General features: G+C 42.2%; 1 protein-coding gene across 1 annotated transcript in view; it reads left to right on the top strand.

The window, feature by feature from the left end:
- The window catches only part of cenpp (centromere protein P), a 185,194-nt gene that overhangs the window by 126,223 nt on the left and 45,445 nt on the right, over window positions 1-13,526 (top strand). The gene's annotated exons all lie outside the window — the stretch shown is intronic.

The following is a 13,526-nucleotide window of genomic DNA, read 5'->3' as shown; positions in this document are numbered from 1 at the left end:
AGCAAGTATCTCTGAGACAGCCAGCGTGACTTAAAGGAGCAAGTGCCTCTGAGACGCCCAGCGTGACTTAGAGGAGGAGCAAGTGTCTGTGAGACGCCCAGCATGACTTAGAGGAGCAAATTCTCTAAAATGACGGCTTATGGTAGAGAAATTAACATAAAATCCTCTGGCAACAGCTCTGGTGGACATTCCTACAGTCAGCATGCCAGTTACACGCTATCTCAAAACTTGAGACATCTGTGGCATTGTGTTGTGTGACAAAACTGCAAATTTTATAGTGGCCTTTTATTGTCCCCAGCACAAGGTGCACCTGTGTAATAATCATGCTGTTTAATCAGCTTCTTGATATGCCACACCTGTCAGGTAGATGGATTATCTTGGCAAATGAGAACTGCTCACTAAAAAGGATGTAAACAAATTTGTATACAAAATTTGAGAGAAATAAGCTTTCTGTTTATATGGAACATTTCTGGGATCTTTTATTTCAGCTCATGAAACATGGGACCAACACTTTCACATTTTGTGTTTATTTTTTTGTTCAGTATAAATCCAAAATAGTTATTTTTCTTTTTATATCAATAAGTGGTCAAACTGAGCATCTAACCAATTAGGCAACTATACAGTTGTTAGTGCCAATAGGGAAGTCTCTGTTTTAGACACTGTGCTGTGTAGCTACAATGACCCCACTGCTAAGCTAGTTAACGTGTAGCTAAAATTACCCCACTGCTAAGCTAGTTAATGTTTCTGTACAATGACCCCACTGCTAAGCTAGTTAACGTGTAGCTACAATGACCCCACTGCTAAGCTAGTTAACGTGTAGCTAAAATTACCCCACTGCTAAGCTAGTTAACGTGTCGCTACAATGTCCCCACTGCTAAGCTAGTTAATGTGTCGCTACAATGTCCCCACTGCTAAGCTAGTTAACGTGTACCTACAATGACCCCACTGCTAAGCTAGTTAACGTGTAGCTACAATGACCCCACTGCTAAGCTAGTTAATGTTTCTGTACAATGACCCCACTGCTAAGCTAGTTAACATGTAGCTACAATGACCCCACTGCTAAGCTAGTTAACGTGTAGCTACAATGACCCCACTGCTAAGCTAGTTAATGTTTCTGTACAATGACCCCACTGCTAAGCTAGTTAACATGTAGCTACAATGACCCCACTGCTAAGCAAGTTAATGTTTCTGTACAATGACCCCACTGCTAAGCTAGTTAACGTGTAGCTACAATGACCCCACTGCTAAGCTAGTTAATGTGTCACTACAATGACCCCACTGCTAAGCTAATTAATGTGTCGCTACAATGACCCCACTGCTAAGCTAGTTAATGTGTAGCTACAATGACTCCACTGCTAAGCTAGTTCATGTTTCTGTACAATGACCCCACTGCTAAGCTAGTTCATGTTTCTGTACAATGACCCCACTGCTAAGCTAGTTAATGTTTCTGTACAATGACCCCACAGCTAAGCTAGTTAATGTGTAGCTACAATGACCCCACTGCTAAGCTACTTAATGTTTCTTTACAATGACCCCACTGCTAAGCTAGTTAATGTGTAGCTACAATGACCCCACTGCTAAGCTAGTTAATGTGTAGCTACAATGACCCCACTGCTAAGCTAGTTAATGTGTAGCTACAATGACCCCACTGCTAAGCTAGTTAATGTTTCTGTACAATGACTCCACTGCTAAGCTAGTTAATGTGTAGCTACAATGACCCCACTGCTAAGCTAGTTAACGTGTAGCTACAATGACCCCACTGCTAAGCTAGTTAATGTTTCTGTACAATGACCCCACTGCTAAGCTAGTTAACGTGTAGCTACAATGACCCCACGGCTAAGCTAGTTAATGTGTAGCTACAATGACCCCACTGCTAAGCTAGTTAATGTTTCTGTACAATGACCCCACTGCTAAGCTACTTAATGTTTCTTTACAATGACCCCACTGCTAAGCTAGTTGATGTTTCTGTACAATGACCCCACAGCTAAGCTAGTTAATGTGTAGCTACAATGACCCCACTGCTAAGCTACTTAATGTTTCTTTACAATGACCCCACTGCTAAGCTAGTTAATGTGTAGCTACAATGACCCCACTGCTAAGCTAGTTAATGTGTAGCTACAATGACCCCACTGCTAAGCTAGTTAATGTGTAGCTACAATGACCCCACTGCTAAGCTAGTTAACGTGTAGCTACAATGACTCCACTGCTAAGCTAGTTAATGTGTCGCTACAATGACCCCACTGCTAAGCTAGTTAACGTGTAGCTACAATGACCCCACTGCTAAGCTAGTTAATGTGTAGCTACAATGACCCCACTGCTAAGCTAGTTAACGTGTAGCTACAATGACCCCACTGCTAAGCTAGTTAATGTTTCTGTACAATGACCCCACTGCTAAGCTAGTTAACGTGTAGCTACAATGACCCCACTGCTAAGCTAGTTAACATGTAGCTACAATGACCCCACTGCTAAGCTAGTTAACGTGTAGCTACAATGACCCCACTGCTAAGCTAGTTTATGTGTCTGTACAATGACCCCACTGCTAAGCTAGTTAATGTGTAGCTACAATGACCCCACTGCTAAGCTAATTAATGTGTAGCTACAATGACCCCACTGCTAAGCTAGTCAACGTGTAGCTACAATGACCCCACTGCTAAGCTAGTTAACGTGTAGCTACAATGACCCCACTGCTAAACTAGTCAATGTGTAGCTACAATGACCCCACTGCTAAGCTAGTTAACGTGTAGCTACAATGACCCCACTGCTAAGCTAGTTAATGTTTCTGTACAATGACCCCACTGCTAAGCTAGTTAACGTGTTGCTACAATGACCCCACTGCTAAGCTAGTTAACGTGTCGCTACAATGACCCCACTGCTAAGCTAGTTAATGTGTAGCTACAATGACCCCACTGCTAAGCTAGTTAACGTGTCGCTACAATGACCCCACTGCTAAGCTAGTTAATGTTTCGGTACAATGACCCCACTGCTAAGCTAGTTAACGTGTTGCTACAATGACCCCACTGCTAAGCTAGTTAATGTGTAGCTACAATAACTCCACTGCTAAGCTAGTTAATGTGTAGCTACAATGACCCCACTGCTAAGCTAGTTAACGTGTAGCTACAATGAACCCACTGCTAAGCTTGTTAACGTGTAGCTTACAATGACCCCACTGCTAAGCTAGTTAACTTGTTGCTACAATGACCCCACTGCTGGGCTAGTTAACGTGTCGCTACAATGACCCCACTGCTAAGCTAGTTAACGTGTAGCTACAATGACCCCACTGCTAAGCTAGTTAACGTTTCGCTACAATGACCCCACTGCTAAGCTAGTTAATGTTTCCGCTACAATGACCCCACTGCTAAGCTAGTTAACGTGTTGCTACAATGACCCCACTGCTAAGCTAGTTACATGTGTAGCTACAATGACTCCACTGCTAAGCTAGTTAACGTGTCGCTACAATGACCCCACTGCTAAGCTAGTTAACGTGTTGCTACAATGACCCCACTGCTAAGCTAGTTAATGTGTAGCTACAATAACCCCACTGCTAAGCTAGTTAATGTGTAGCTACAATGACCCCACTGCTAAGCTAGTTAATGTGTAGCTACAATGACCCCACTGCTAAGCTAGTTAATGTGTAGCTACAATGACCCCACTGCTAAGCTAGTTAACGTGTAGCTACAATGACCCCACTGCTAAGCTAGTTAATGTGTAGCTACAATGACCCCACTGCTAAGCTAGTTAACGTGTAGCTACAATGACCCCACTGCTAAGCTAGTTAATGTTTCTGTACAATGACCCCACTGCTAAGCTAGTTAATTTGTTGCTACAATGACCCCACTGCTAAGCTAGTTAACGTGTCGCTACAATGACCCCACTGCTAAGCTAGTTAATGTGTAGCTACAATGACCCCACTGCTAAGCTAGTTAACGTGTCGCTACAATGACCCCACTGCTAAGCTAGTTAATGTTTCCGTACAATGACCCCACTGCTAAGCTAGTTAACGTGTTGCTACAATGACCCCACTGCTAAGCTAGTTAATGTGTAGCTACAATAACTCCACTGCTAAGCTAGTTAATGTGTAGCTACAATGACCCCACTGCTAAGCTAGTTAACGTGTTGCTACAATGACCCCACTGCTAAGCTAGTTAATGTGTAGCTACAATAACTCCACTGCTAAGCTAGTTAATGTGTAGCTACAATGACCCCACTGCTAAGCTAGTTAATGTGTAGCTACAATGACCCCACTGCTAAGCTAGTTAATGTGTAGCTACAATGACCCCACTGCTAAGCTAGTTAACGTGTAGCTACAATGACCCCACTGCTAAGCTAGTTAACGTGTAGCTACAATGACCCCACTGCTAAGCTAGTTAACGTGTCGCTACAATGATCCCACTGCTAAGCTAGTTAACGTGTAGCTACAATGACCCCACTGCTAAGCTAGTTAATGTGTCGCTACAATGACCCCACTGCTAAGCTAGTTAATGTGTAGCTACAATGACCCCACTGCTAAGCTTGTTAATGTTTCTTTACAATGACCCCACTGCTAAGCTAGTTAATGTATCGCTACAATGACTCCACTGCTAAGCTAGTTAATGTTTCTGTACAATGACCCCACTGCTAAGCTAGTTAACATGTAGCCACAATGACCCCACTGCTAAGCTAGTTAACGTGTAGCTACAATGACCCCACTGCTAAGCTAGTTAATGTATCGCTACAATGACTCCACTGCTAAGCTAGTTAATGTTTCTGTACAATGACCCCACTGCTAAGCTAGTTAACATGTAGCCACAATGACCCCACTGCTAAGCTAGTTAATGTGTAGCTACAATGACCCCACTGCTAAGCTTGTTAATGTTTCTTTACAATGACCCCACTGCTAAGCTAGTTAACGTGTAGCTACAATGACCCCACTGCTAAGCTAGTTAACATGTAGCTACAATAACCCCACTGCTAAGCTAGTTAATGTATCGCTACAATGACTCCACTGCTAAGCTAGTTAATGTTTCTGTACAATGATCCCACTGCTAAGCTAGTTAATGTTTCTTTACAATGACCCCACTGCTAAGCTAGTTAATGTGTAGCTACAATGACCCCACTGCTAAGCTAGTTAATGTGTAGCTACAATGACCCCACTGCTAAGCTAGTTAACGTGTAGCTACAATGACTCCACTGCTAAGCTAGTTAATGTGTCGCTACAATGACCCCACTGCTAAGCTAGTTAACGTGTAGCTACAATGACCCCACTGCTAAGCTAGTTAATGTGTAGCTACAATGACCCCACTGCTAAGCTAGTTAACGTGTAGCTACAATGACCCCACTGCTAAGCTAGTTAATGTTTCTGTACAATGACCCCACTGCTAAGCTAGTTAACGTGTAGCTACAATGACCCCACTGCTAAGCTAGTTAACATGTAGCTACAATGACCCCACTGCTAAGCTAGTTAACGTGTAGCTACAATGACCCCACTGCTAAGCTAGTTTATGTGTCTGTACAATGACCCCACTGCTAAGCTAGTTAATGTGTAGCTACAATGACCCCACTGCTAAGCTAATTAATGTGTAGCTACAATGACCCCACTGCTAAGCTAGTCAACGTGTAGCTACAATGACCCCACTGCTAAGCTAGTTAACGTGTAGCTACAATGACCCCACTGCTAAACTAGTCAATGTGTAGCTACAATGACCCCACTGCTAAGCTAGTTAACGTGTAGCTACAATGACCCCACTGCTAAGCTAGTTAATGTTTCTGTACAATGACCCCACTGCTAAGCTAGTTAACGTGTTGCTACAATGACCCCACTGCTAAGCTAGTTAACGTGTCGCTACAATGACCCCACTGCTAAGCTAGTTAATGTGTAGCTACAATGACCCCACTGCTAAGCTAGTTAACGTGTCGCTACAATGACCCCACTGCTAAGCTAGTTAATGTTTCCGTACAATGACCCCACTGCTAAGCTAGTTAACGTGTTGCTACAATGACCCCACTGCTAAGCTAGTTAATGTGTAGCTACAATAACTCCACTGCTAAGCTAGTTAATGTGTAGCTACAATGACCCCACTGCTAAGCTAGTTAATGTGTAGCTACAATGAACCCACTGCTAAGCTTGTTAACGTGTAGCTACAATGACCCCACTGCTAAACTAGTCAATGTGTAGCTACAATGACCCCACTGCTAAGCTAGTTAACGTGTAGCTACAATGACCCCACTGCTAAGCTAGTTAATGTTTCTGTACAATGACCCCACTGCTAAGCTAGTTAATTTGTTGCTACAATGACCCCACTGCTAAGCTAGTTAACGTGTCGCTACAATGACCCCACTGCTAAGCTAGTTAACGTGTAGCTACAATGACTCCACTGCTAAGCTAGTTAACGTGTAGCTACAATGACCCCACTGCTAAGCTAGTTAATGTGTAGCTACAATAACTCCACTGCTAAGCTAGTTAATGTGTAGCTACAATGACCCCACTGCTAAGCTAGTTAATGTGTAGCTACAATGACCCCACTGCTAGGCTAGTTAATGTGTAGGTACAATAACTCCACTGCTAAGCTAGTTAATGTGTAGCTACAATGACCCCACTGCTAAGCTAGTTAACGTGTAGCTACAATGACCCCACTGCTAAACTAGTCAATGTGTAGCTACAATGACCCCACTGCTAAGCTAGTTAACGTGTAGCTACAATGACCCCACTGCTAAGCTAGTTAATGTTTCTGTACAATGACCCCACTGCTAAGCTAGTTAATTTGTTGCTACAATTACCCCACTGCTGGGCTAGTTAACGTGTCGCTACAATGACCCCACTGCTAAGCTAGTTAATGTGTAGCTACAATGACCCCACTGCTAAGCTAGTTAACGTGTCGCTACAATGACCCCACTGCTAAGCTAGTTAATGTTTCCGTACAATGACCCCACTGCTAAGCTAGTTAACGTGTTGCTACAATGACCCCACTGCTAAGCTAGTTAATGTGTAGCTACAATAACTCCACTGCTAAGCTAGTTAATGTGTAGCTACAATGACCCCACTGCTAAGCTAGTTAACGTGTTGCTACAATGACCCCACTGCTAAGCTAGTTAATGTGTAGCTACAATAACTCCACTGCTAAGCTAGTTAATGTGTAGCTACAATGACCCCACTGCTAAGCTAGTTAATGTGTAGCTACAATGACCCCACTGCTAAGCTAGTTAATGTGTAGCTACAATGACCCCACTGCTAAGCTAGTTAATGTGTAGCTACAATGACCCCACTGCTAAGCTAGTTAACGTGTAGCTACAATGACCCCACTGCTAAGCTAGTTAACGTGTAGCTACAATGACCCCACTGCTAAGCTAGTTAATGTTTCTGTACAATGACCCCACTGCTAAGCTAGTTAATTTGTTGCTACAATGACCCCACTGCTAAGCTAGTTAACGTGTCGCTACAATGACCCCACTGCTAAGCTAGTTAATGTGTAGCTACAATGACCCCACTGCTAAGCTAGTTAACGTGTCGCTACAATGACCCCACTGCTAAGCTAGTTAATGTTTCCGTACAATGACCCCACTGCTAAGCTAGTTAACGTGTTGCTACAATGACCCCACTGCTAAGCTAGTTAATGTGTAGCTACAATAACTCCACTGCTAAGCTAGTTAATGTGTAGCTACAATGACCCCACTGCTAAGCTAGTTAACGTGTTGCTACAATGACCCCACTGCTAAGCTAGTTAATGTGTAGCTACAATAACTCCACTGCTAAGCTAGTTAATGTGTAGCTACAATGACCCCACTGCTAAGCTAGTTAATGTGTAGCTACAATGACCCCACTGCTAAGCTAGTTAATGTGTAGCTACAATGACCCCACTGCTAAGCTAGTTAACGTGTAGCTACAATGACCCCACTGCTAAGCTAGTTAACGTGTAGCTACAATGACCCCACTGCTAAGCTAGTTAACGTGTCGCTACAATGATCCCACTGCTAAGCTAGTTAACGTGTAGCTACAATGACCCCACTGCTAAGCTAGTTAATGTGTCGCTACAATGACCCCACTGCTAAGCTAGTTAATGTGTAGCTACAATGACCCCACTGCTAAGCTTGTTAATGTTTCTTTACAATGACCCCACTGCTAAGCTAGTTAATGTATCGCTACAATGACTCCACTGCTAAGCTAGTTAATGTTTCTGTACAATGACCCCACTGCTAAGCTAGTTAACATGTAGCCACAATGACCCCACTGCTAAGCTAGTTAACGTGTAGCTACAATGACCCCACTGCTAAGCTAGTTAATGTATCGCTACAATGACTCCACTGCTAAGCTAGTTAATGTTTCTGTACAATGACCCCACTGCTAAGCTAGTTAACATGTAGCCACAATGACCCCACTGCTAAGCTAGTTAATGTGTAGCTACAATGACCCCACTGCTAAGCTTGTTAATGTTTCTTTACAATGACCCCACTGCTAAGCTAGTTAACGTGTAGCTACAATGACCCCACTGCTAAGCTAGTTAACATGTAGCTACAATAACCCCACTGCTAAGCTAGTTAATGTATCGCTACAATGACTCCACTGCTAAGCTAGTTAATGTTTCTGTACAATGATCCCACTGCTAAGCTAGTTAATGTTTCTTTACAATGACCCCACTGCTAAGCTAGTTAATGTGTAGCTACAATGACCCCACTGCTAAGCTAGTTAATGTGTAGCTACAATGACCCCACTGCTAAGCTAGTTAACGTGTAGCTACAATGACCCCACTGCTAAGCTAGTTAACGTGTAGCTACAATGACCCCACTGCTAAGCTAGTTAACGTGTAGCTAAAATGACCCCACTGCTAAGCTAGTTAATGTTTCTTTACAATGACCCCACTGCTAAGCTAGTTAACGTGTTGCTACAATGACCCCACTGCTAAGCTAGTTAACGTGTAGCTACAATGACCCCACTGCTAAGCTAGTTAACGTGTAGCTACAATGACCCCACTGCTGGGCTAGTTAACGTGTCTTTCATTCACACTCTGTAGCAGCAGCTGGGATTGCATTCTCAATTCCCATTTTCACTTAGTTTCTGTTTTAGGAATAGACTTTGGGCCAACATAACCATTTGAACTAGGTTGGAATTACCAGAAATGTCCCAAACTCATACCCAACCAAAGCACAAAATAATGTTAAATGCACGTTGCCGTCAGTGCTAAGTATTACACAATTCTTTTTCCATAATCTTTCCATGTGGCATTGATATCTGCTTGCCACAGCAGTAACTGCAGTCTAAAGAGGTACTTATGGGGGAACACAGAGGGTCCAACTATGTTTAGGTTTGGCTGAGAACACACAGCTACAGTATAATGGAAAGACCCAAATGGTTGTTTTATTCATGTGTCACTACACTATTATCTCTCTCTCCCATTGAGTCAGGGTGTAATATCATTCAGCATACTGAGATCTGGTTCTAATATTGCTGTCTAGCCGACAATAGACTCTAGACTAGAGCCTGCTTTAAGCTCATCTCGCATTCTGCATGTTAAAGGGGGTAATCTGCGATTGGTAATCGTTTATTTAAAAAAAAAAAAAAAAAAACTTTTAAATGTATGATATATTATATAACCTATAAATGCCTCATGGGCTAAATTCAACTGTTATACCATAACTTATCAGAACCCCAAAAATAGAAGCTTGTTTTACTGCATTGTTTGTAAACAATGTAATTGTAAGAAAACACCGTAGCCATCAAAACATTGGTTAAAACTATATTTTTAATATCATGGATGATGGCCAGTCCTTACATCCATAGCTCAATCTATGAATTTGCAGTCTGAAGGGGCACTTATGGAGAACTCAGAAGGTCCAACTATGTCAGGGTTTGGCTGAGACTCCCAGCTCTAAAGGAAAGGAGTCTTTTATTCATGTTTCAGTACAGTATCGTCTTTCTCCCATTGAGTTTGTGTAATATTTTCCTACGGAAGAATCGGTCAGTTTACTGAGATCTGGTTCTAACCTCAGTGTCTAGCCTACAATAGAGATGACTCCAGTCATTTTTAGATTCAAATGTATCATCTCCCCCCTGACACGTCTCACATTCTGCCTGTTGAATCATTGAAACAATCAAGACTTTAAATAGGCTTAAATACCGTACAGTGCCTTCTGAATGTATTCACGCCCCTGGACTTTTTCCACATTTTGTTGTGTTTACAAAGTGGGATTAAAATTGATTTAATTGTCCTTTTTTTTTGTCAACGATCTACACCAAAAGTGCTGTCAAACTGTAAAAAAACAAACAACACATATCTTTATTACATACAATTTCAACCCCCTAACTCAATACAAGTTATAATCACCATTGGCAGTGTTTACAGCTGTGAGTCTTTCTGGGTAAGTCTCTGAGAGCTGTGAGTCTTTCTGGGTAAGTCTCTGAGAGCTTTGCACACCTGGAAAGTACAACATTTGCCCATTTATTATTTTCAAAGTTCTTCAAGCTCTCAAATTGGTTGTTGATCATAGCTAGACAACCATTTGCCATAGATTTTCAAGCAGATTTAAATCAAAACTGTAACTCTGCCACTCAGGAACATTCACTGTCGTCTTGGTAAGCAACTCCAGTGTAGATTTGGCCTTGTGTTTTTAGGTTATTGTCCTGCTGAAAGGTAAATTCAGCTCCCAGTGTCTGGTGAAAAGCAGACTGAATGTTTCTGGTGAAATCCCTGAGCGGTTTCCTTCCTCTCCGGCAACTGAGTTAGGAATGACGCCTGTATCTTTTGTTGGACTGGGTGTATTGATACACCATCCAAAGTGTAATTAATAACTTCACCATGCTCAAAGGGATATTCAATTTCAGCTTTTTTTTTTTACCAATAGGTGCCTTTCTTTTTGAGGTATTGGAAAACCTCCCTGGTCTTTGCGGTTGAATCTGTGTTTGAAATTCACTGCTTCACTGAGGGACCTTACAATTATTTGTATGTGTGGGGTACAGAGATGAGATATTCATTCAAAATCATGTTAATAACATATTTTATTGCAAACAGAGTGAGTCCGTCCATGCAAATTGTTACTCCAGAACTTATTTTGTCTTGCCATAACAAAGGGGTTGACTCAAGACATTTCAGCTTTTCATTTGTAATTAATTTGTCAAAATAAAAACAATTTCACTTTGACATTATAGGGTGTTGTGTGTGTGTAGGCTATTGACCAACAATCTCAATGTACATGTTTTTTAATTCAGGTTGTAACACAACAAAATGTGGAAAAAGTCAAGGGGTGTGAATACTTTCTGAAGGCTCTGTATGTAATTCCAGAAGGTTGATTTTAAGAATCCAAGAATCAGTACTATCTATGTACAGTTGAAGTCGGAAGTTTACATACACCTTTAGCCAAATACATTTAAACTCAGTTTATTCACAATTCCTGACATTTAATCCTAGTAAAAATTCCCTGTCTTAGGTCAGTTAGGATCCACCACTTTATTTTAAGAATGTGAAATGTCAGAATAATAGTAGAGAGAATGATTTATTTCAGCTTTTATTTCTTTCATCACATTCCCAGTGGGTCAGAAGTTTACATACACTCAATTAGTATTTGGTAGCATTGCCCTTAAATTGTTTAACTTGGGTCAAACGTTTCGGGTAGCCTTCCACAAGCTTCCCACAATAAGTTGGATGAATTTTGGCCCATTCCTCCTGACAGAGCTGGTGTAACTGAGTCAGGTTTTTAGGCCTCCTTGCTCGCACACACTTTTTCAGTTCTGCCCACAAATTTTCTATGGGATTGAGGTCAGGGCTTTGTGATGGCTACTCCAATACCTTGACTTTGTTGTCCTTAAGCCATTTTGCCACAACTTTGGAAGTATGCTTGGGGTCATTGTCCATTTGGAAGACCCATTTGTGACCAAGCTTTAACTTCCTGACTGATGACTTGAGATGTTGCTTCAATATATCCACATCATTTTCCTGCCTCATGATGCCATCTATTTTGTGAAGTGCACCAGTCCCTCCTGCTGCAAAACACCCCCACAACATGATGCTGCCACCCCCGTGCTTCACGGTTGGGATGGTGTTCTTCGGCTTGCAAGCCTCCCCCTTTTTCCTCCAAACATAACGATGGTCATTATGGCCAAACATTTTTTTGTTTGTTTCATCAGACCAGAGGATATTTCTCCAAAAAGTACGATCTTTGTCCCAATGTGCAGTTGCAAACTGTAGTCTGGCTTTTTTATGGCGGTTTTGGCGCAGTGGCTTCTTCCATACTGAGCAGCCTTTCAGGTTATGTCGATATAGGACTCGTTTTACTGTGGATTTAGATACTTTTGTACCTGTTTCCTCCAGCATCTTCACAAGGTCCTTTGCTGTTGTTCTGGGATTGATTTGCACTTTTCGCACCAAAGTACGTTCATCTCTAGGAGACAGAACGCGTCTCCTTCCTGAGTGGTATGACGGCTGCGTGGTCCCATGGTGTTTATACTTGCGTACTATTGTTTGTACAGATGAACGTGGTACCTTCAGGCGTTTGGAAATTGCTCCCAAGGGTGAACCAGACTTGTGGAGGTCTACCATTTTTTTTTCTGAGGTCTTGGCTGATTTCTTTTGATTTTCCCATGATGTCAAGCGAAGAGGCACTGAGTTTGAAGGTCGGCCTTGAAATACATCCACAGGTACACCTCCAATTGACTCAAATTATGTCAATTCGCCTATCAGAAGCTTCTAAAGCCATGTCATCATTTTCTGGAATTTTCCAAGCTGTTTAAAGGCACAGTCAACTTAGTGTATGTAAACTTCTGACCCACTGGAATTGTGATACAGTGAATTATAAGTGAAATAATCTGTCTGTTAACAATCGTTGGAAAAATTACTTGTGTCATGCACAAAGTTGATGTCCTAACCGACTTGCCAAAACTATCGTTTGTTAACAAGAAATGTGTGGAGTGGTTGAAAAACGAGTTTTAATGACTCCAACCTAAGTGGATGTAAACTTCAGACTTCAACTGTATTTAACACCAGAAGGTCATGTCTATTAGTTGTCTGTGTTCATGAGTTTTTAGATAGCCGACTTATTCACAACCAGTTCAGTTCATCGGGGGGTCAACACAGAAACCCTGTTCATCAGGGGTCAACATAGAAACCCTGTTCATCAGGGGTCAACACAGAAACCCTGTTCATCAGGGGTCAACACAGAAACCCTGTTCATCAGGGGTCAACACAGAAACCCTGTTCATCAGGGGTCAACACAGAAACCCTGTTCATCAGGGGTCAACATAGAAACCCTGTTCATCAGGGGTCAACACAGAAACCCTGTTCATCAGGGGTCAACATAGAAACCCTGTTCATCGGGGGTCAACATAGAAACCCTGTTCATCAGGGGTCAACATAGAAACCCTGTTCATCAGGGGTCAACACAGAAACCCTGTTCATCAGGGGTCAACACAGAAACCCTGTTCATCAGGGGTCAACATAGAAACCCTGTTCATCAGGGGTCAACACAGAAACCCTGTTCATCAGGGGTCAACATAGAAACCCTGTTCATCGGGGGTCAACATAGAAACCCTGTTCATCAGGGGTCAACATAGAAACCCAGTTCATCAG

Source organism: Salmo salar, chromosome ssa22 (genome assembly GCF_905237065.1).
Source record: "Salmo salar chromosome ssa22, Ssal_v3.1, whole genome shotgun sequence".
Lineage (NCBI taxonomy): Eukaryota > Metazoa > Chordata > Actinopteri > Salmoniformes > Salmonidae > Salmo > Salmo salar.
This window is presented reverse-complemented; position numbering and strand designations above follow the sequence as displayed.